This window comes from Fukomys damarensis, unplaced genomic scaffold, assembly GCF_012274545.1.
Source record: "Fukomys damarensis isolate Sample0158 unplaced genomic scaffold, DMR_v1.0_HiC HiC_scaffold_1, whole genome shotgun sequence".
NCBI lineage: Eukaryota > Metazoa > Chordata > Mammalia > Rodentia > Bathyergidae > Fukomys > Fukomys damarensis.
The window spans coordinates 744,938-751,335 of NW_022900913.1; positions in this window are offsets into that span (position 1 = coordinate 744,938).

Here is a 6,398-nt window from a genome sequence, read left to right on the forward strand (position 1 = left end):
TCCTCGCAGTGGCTCAGGAAGCGTCCTGAGCCTGGGGAGTCAGCAGGTACTGGGTAGCAAATCCTGTGCAAGCCCAAGTTAGCTGCTGCTGCAGTGACCATGGCCGCAGCAGCGAGGCTGGGAGCTCGAGGTTAAGCTGCTGTGTGGGTCAGAGTCGGGGGCCTGGCCGAGGCCCCCACTGTGTGTGTCTCTCATGGTCTCTTCAGCAGCTGTCCATGCTGGGCACCAGCTCCTTTGAGCAGAGGGGTAAACTGAGACACAGGGGTTAGAGACATTGTGCAGTCCTGCCCTTACCACACCTGCCTGCTTCCTCTGAATGCCCAGATTACTCGCTCAGGACAGAGCGGCCCTGGGAAGCCACACTTCTGTGGTGACACAGAGTCAGGCTGGAGGCCAGCATTAATTCACTGCCTTTGCGTCACAGACACGGGTTGGCCATTTGCTTTTACCTTTCTTTCTAAGCCTTTAAATGAGCACCTGGTAGGCTAACACCGCTTTTAGAATTTTACACACGGCGTCTCTGTGTGGAAAGGCTTATGGGATTCCAAAACGTTTAACAGCCGACGTTCATAATCCGGGCGCTAACCTTTGATTGGAGCCAGGGCTGGGCTTAACAGGGGACCTGCAGGCTGTGGCCAGCGGCCATGTGAACGCCAGGCCGGGCCACGACTGAGGGCGCAGCTCGGAAAGGGCATGTCTTCTCCAATGCACCGAGCAAATATTACAGCGCCCAAGAGTAATCAAAGGAGACGTCCCGTCAGACAGAGCCCTTCATCCACACAGCAAACACTTCCAGGAGAGCCGGCTTCGCTGCCGGCATAAATGAAATTATTTAAATTCTAGGTAAACATGCTTGATGCGAAGTTTAGTTATAAATGGGGCTTTTGTGTTCACTCAAAGGACAATGCTTTAAGCAAACAGCCCATGGATTTTCCTTCATGCCTTCTCCTGGGGCTCGAGGGCACCTACATGGGGGCCTCGTGGGCTGCTGTCCCCTGCAGGCCTGCTGTCCACAGGGAGGACCCTTCCTCCCAGAAGGAGCTTCTGCCCTAACCAAAGCCTCAGCAGCTGGAAGGTGCAGGAGTGGGCGGAGGCTGCCTTCTCCGGGGTCTGAGTCAGATCTGGGGAGCCAGCCGCCTGTCCAGGTCAGGCTGCAGCTGGGAGAGCCCAAGGAAGCGCCACCGAGTGGTCGCCCCGACCGCCGCCCCCACTCACAACATGGGCTTGTGCATTCCTGCAGGGGCCCGTGGGATGGGAGGAGTGTGGCCCTGTTGCACCCCAATAGGGATAAGAGTCTGGCAGCATCCGCAGGGGTGGTCAGGGCTCCTCCTGCCCCCGGCCTGAGGGGTCCAGTGGGACACTGACCCTAGAGCCAGTTCCCTGGAGGCCCCATGAGTGTCCTTACCCCGCCAGGGTGATGCAGCTGCTGTGGCCAAGGATCACTGGGCCCTGGTGTCTGGAGCTTAGGATGCAGGAGCCACTCCAGAGTCCCGCACCCCCACAGGCCAGGCCTGCGCAGCTGGGGCTCCACCCCTCGGGGTCTCAGCCTTGCTCGGGCGTCACCCTTGGCTGGGGCATTCTCCTTCCTGGCTGCGGTAGTGGGGGACTCTCTCCTTCCATCTCCATGCCTCTGTGCCTTCCCACGCCTGCTCTGCTGCTTGCTCCACCACAGACCCTGCCCTTCTCTTGGGGCACACAGCTCTCTGGCATGGGTGTGGCTCTGGTGGAGGACGACAGGTTCCTTAGCTTCCATCCGCTGGGAATTTGGGGTTGTGGTGGCAGCACTGAGCTGGCTGCCTGGGACCCGGCCCTTCCTGGGAGGAGGGAGGTGGCAGGTTTAGCTGAGTCCAGGCAAGCCAATGTCCTGCACATGCTGATGCCTGAATCACCACAGCAGGGATGCAGCACCGGCCAGACAGGGCCACGGGTAAGGGAGCTTCATGGAGTAAAATATCACGCCCACACCTGTCACTCGCCCCAGAGTCATCCGTTAAGTGCCACTCTGTGCCATGCCCGGGCCAACAGCGAGCTGGCCAGCATGGCCCTGCTCCAGGTGCTCTTCAGCACGATGCTGCCAGGAGCACATGCTGGGGAGCCAGGTGCTGGGCCAGGCCACTGTTCAGGAGGCCTAGGGAAGGCACAGGCAGTGGGGAGGGCAGACAGTGTGCCCTGGAGGGAAGCAGGGGCACAGAGGATGTGGGCAGGCAGCCTTGGCCCCAGAGGCCCACTCAGGGTGGCCCCGGTCGCTCCACAGCCTGGCAGTTGTCATTGCTGGCACCACACAGTGGGGATAGTATAGGTCCTCTTAACTCAGATTTTTTTTTAAATTTGCACAATTTGAAAAACTAAACTACGTAGCTCAGAAACACTGAAAAATTAAGAAAAAGGTAGCATGTCGTGAATACATAAATTTACGTAGGAAACAGTCTACCTTTGATGTAGTGTCTTGGGACTCGCACAGGTCCACTAGGAAAGTCAGCTCATCAGCACACTCAGCTGCTTGCATGAGGGGAGAGGAGGCGCAGGGCAGGGCAGACACACAGCAGGCCACATCTTGGAGCCGGCCTCCAGGACGCAGTCTGCAGCCACCTGAACCTCACCACAGGAGTCCTCTCCATCCGCACCCTGGGAGCCGCCGCTGCCCCAGCCAGCTGCGCACGTGGAAGAGTGCCGTCTCAGGTCCCTTTGTGAGCTGCACGCCCAGATCCAGGCAGAGTCAAATGTCCACCACGTGGGGCTTGTGTGACTGGCAGGGCTCCAGTCAGCAGCAGGCTGTTAGCAGGTACTGTTGTGGGGGTCAGAAGGTGCACATGAGGTTTGCTTAGGAGTGGGAGCAGACAGTGAGTCCGAGAGTGCACTGGGCAGCCCCACCATGGCTACCCAGTCCCCCTCCCGGCCCGGGGAGCCACCACCACTGGTCCAGATGGCCCAGGTAGAGGCAGGGAGGGCGAGGAAACGTGGGCTGCTGGACCGGTGCTGCTGCCACGGCACCACCCACTGTGGCACCCCAAGACCCCAGCCTCCAGGACAGCAGAGAGAAGAAAGCAGCTGGTCCCCCTGAAGTTGTCCATCCCCCTGGTGGCACCAAGTGCCTGGGCTTCTGTCCTACAACCCCACAGAGGAAGCGAACCAGCAGCTGGGCACGCACCAAGCTTGGTGCTCAGGCTGTGACCAGAGTTGTCCATAGCACCCACGCAGCACAGGGTCTGCACTATTCTCACCGACTGCTGTCTCCTTTTGGTAATGATAAAGGTGCTTTTAAAAAAAGCCTGGCTTGGCCACATGCAGTGGTGCACCCCTGTAATCCCAGCACTCTGGGAGGCTGAGGCAGGAGAATGGCAAATTTGAGCCCAGTCTGGACAACTTAACAACCTGTCTCAAAATAAAAATGAAGCATGGTGTAGGGAAAGTGGGAAGGGTAGGGGAAAGCTAATAAGGGAAACGAAAAAAAATATGAGAAAATGAAAAAATGGAGATGAAGTGTTTGTAAAGGGGGAGGGAGGAGGGGTGAAGGGAGGGCAGGGACAAGGGGAAAAATGAGAACCAAGACCTGTCATGTAGAGGTACAAGATCCCAATAATGAATATAACTGTACTGTATACCTAAATGTACCAATAAACTCAATGAGGAAAAAAAAAAGAAAGAATGGGCTGGGGATGTAGCTCAGTGTGAAGGCCCTAGATACAGGGGGAAAAAAAACAGTCTGATTTTTCTCTCTGTACTTTTAAAGGCTTTAAAATGATTTCATATCTGGCTGAGTTGATTTGTGAGGACTTCACTTTCAACTTGTATTACAAGTTTATAGTCTGAATATTTTTTAAAAGTCAACAAACCACAAGCACCTGTTGATAAAAGTCTTTCTTCTTGGTGTTACTGGGGATCGAACTCAGGACCTTGTGCTTGCCAGGGCCAGTGCCACTGAGCTACATCCCAACCCCGTTGATAAGTCTTAGCTGATACCTTTCTAGTAAAGTTAGGATTCAGTGTTCAGCTTTGTTGGGGCCACACCCAACCTGAAGTGTGAGGGCTTCGCTGGGTGCCAAGAACAGATTGGGCCTACAAGAGGGAGGTCTGAGTTGGGCCCAAGGGTGGCTGGGGCTCTGAGGAGGGTCTGGGCAGGGCCTGCCCGTGTTTGCTCCAGCCCAGCAGTGACCGGCCATCCTAGTGCAAGACTGAGACGCCCGTGGTGTCCCTGCCTCAGATTCGCCTGTTGTCTCTGTTCCGGCTTCCTCCTGGCAGTGGAGCCAGCCCTTTGACATCTGCAGCAGCCCCGTTTCCATGAAGGTCACCTGCACAGGTATGGGGAGGGGGCTTCAGCAAGTCTTTGGAGCTACAGCTCTGCCTGCAGTAACCGACACCCCAACACTGGTGCCATTGGTGGCAGTTCTTTCTGACACGACCTGGGGTCACACACCTCAGTGTGGGCTGCACTGCCCTGTGCCCAACGTGGCCATTGCGTACAGTCGGCATGCGTGTTATGAGCACCTCAAAAGTGTTATAACCTCTCCCACGTGTGTTAGGAGCGCTCCTGCATGTGTTTTGGACATGCCTACACCCACCTGTTGATGTGCACTTTTGCACACATTTGTGGGCCTGTGGAGAGGACATGGCCTTGGGTGGATGCACTTCTGGGATGGACGCCCAAGCCTTCTAGGACCACCCCCCAGCGCCCCTTCTGGGTAATTCCCTGGTGGAGCTGGGAGAGTTGAAGGAGTAAAAGGAGGACAGGAAAGGAGAGGCCAGAGCAGGCGTGTGCGCCTGGGCCTTGGCTAGGGCATGGTCAGCATGAGGTCCAGGTGGGCAGGTGCGTACACCTGCACAAATGTGCTCATTGTGGCCTTGAATTAAGTGACCCATAGGTAAGCCAGCTTTCAGGACAATGCCTCACACCGTTCCAGCCGCTGTCACAGTTTGCTCTCTGGCCAGAGATGCACCGGGCTTTTTCTGCTCCAATCCCCCCCCACCACCAGTGGCTCCAGGCTTGCAGGCTCCACTGGGGCAGGTGGATGTCCCTGCATTTTCTTGGTGACAGATCAGGCTGGCATCTTTCCCTATAGACCACCTGGACTTGTCTGGTGCAATGTACCTGCTGGGGTTCAGACCTGGAGTGACCCACGGCCACACCCCAGAGGTGTGGTCCCCAAGGTGTTGCTACTTTAGAAGTTGAGGCCTCATGGGTAGCCTTTGGCTATTGGAGCCACACCCTGGAAGACAAGATGTTGGGCCCTTCCTGTGGCTCTCTTCTTCACTCCAGCCCGCAGGTGAGTGTTCTGCCACACAGTCACCATGATGGTAACCTGGGACCAGCCATGGACCGAACCATCATCCATTTTCTTTACCAGCTGTTGTCGGGTGTTTGCTGCCAATGCAGCCCACTCACAGTTTCTGTCCCTTTCCCTGCTGAGTTGCCATTCTCTTAACAATTTGTGGGTGCTCTTTATATATTCAGAGTACTAGCCACTGACCACTCTGTGCTCCCTCACACTTCCTGCAGGATCACTTGGACCAGCACCCAGCACAGATCTGGACCACTGTGCTGTGCATATGCCCTACCCCACTTTTAGTCACCTGGGGCTACCAATGGGCACAGGGACTGGCAACTCTGGGGTGCCTGTCTCAGTCCTGGTGCCCCAGTCTGGGTGTCCCTGGGTTGTCCCCAAGGTGCCTCAGGGAACAGCATCACTCCTGCATGTTGGACCTATCAGGCCTTGGCAGCCTCTCCTCCCTCATGTGGGGCTGGGGAGGGGGAACCTCAGCGGCTGTGGCATGTGTGGCCTGCTGGGGCATGCTTGCTAGTAGGATGTGGTCTGGCTGGAGCCTGAGCCCCTCAGCCCAGCTGACCCCATGATTTCTGGTCCACAGCTGCCACCCTTGAGGGTTCTTGAGCCATCACCCTCTTGGAGGCTGTGGCCATGGCCGGACAGTGAGGACTTGGGTTAATGAGGCTCTCACTAGGTCGCTATGGCAAGAACTGAGGGAGGCTGGCACTCCTCCGGGGTCTGTGGCAGGGGCCTTCACATGGGTGGAGGTACGAAGGCCTTCATAAGGGCGGGCATGGGATCCCTGTCCTTCACAGGTCCTCACCTGCCAGGGACCCTATGTTACCAAGATAACCAGCAACTGACTGTGTGGCACCTGATGGACAGCCCTGGGAGTGGCCGGACCTGCTGGCATTCCCAGTGTCCTTCCGTGAAGTCGTGGACTAGGCCTGGGAGCTACACAGACGCTCCAGGACGTGTCGCAGAAGGGCTCGGTGCTGGCAGCCGTGGAAGTTGGGCTGTGAGCCCAAGTGGGTTGCAGGGAGCCCAGGGAGGCTGACGAGGTCAGCGGGGCTGGAGGGCACAGGGTGGGTGAGCAGTTGAAGCCCAGTGAGCAGGAAGGTGGGAAACAAGGTGGTG